Genomic DNA, 535 nt, shown 5'->3' with positions numbered 1-535 from the left:
GGGTATGATAGCATTTAACTTATAAATTATTAAAGGGACGTCTGGGATGTACGGACATGCAAAGCTATCCTCATAAAGCTTTCAGAGAATCTAGAACATTTACTAGAAAACTATCAAGATGAAATATGTAAGATAATAACTCTTCATGGCCTCTACGGATCTCGGGCCCATACAAAAGGTAGAAAGAGAAATAATCAATTCGTGATTAATTTTAAATGAAAGATATCAACGATCCACACATTCCCTAATCTACCCAACGGGCTCCCCTCCAGCTTCCACGGCGCCCCGTCAACGTGACTGCCCTGCCCTTCGCTCCCTACTGGAGCGTCGAGGAGGGGGAGGGGGGCGCCGGAGGCGCACCCCCCCCCCCCCACAGCAGCTACTCCGGCACGGACTTCCCTCATGCTGCGCACGATCGCCGAAGCACTCAACTTCTCCGTCAACGTGCTCCCGCCCGCCGACTGGGGGGAGGTTCGCGTCCTTTCCTCCTTTATTTGGGATATATCATTCTCTCTTTCAGAGGAAGCCTGAAACG

This window comes from Penaeus monodon, chromosome 33 (assembly GCF_015228065.2).
Source record: "Penaeus monodon isolate SGIC_2016 chromosome 33, NSTDA_Pmon_1, whole genome shotgun sequence".
Lineage (NCBI taxonomy): Eukaryota > Metazoa > Arthropoda > Malacostraca > Decapoda > Penaeidae > Penaeus > Penaeus monodon.
Note: the sequence above shows the minus strand (reverse complement) of the source record.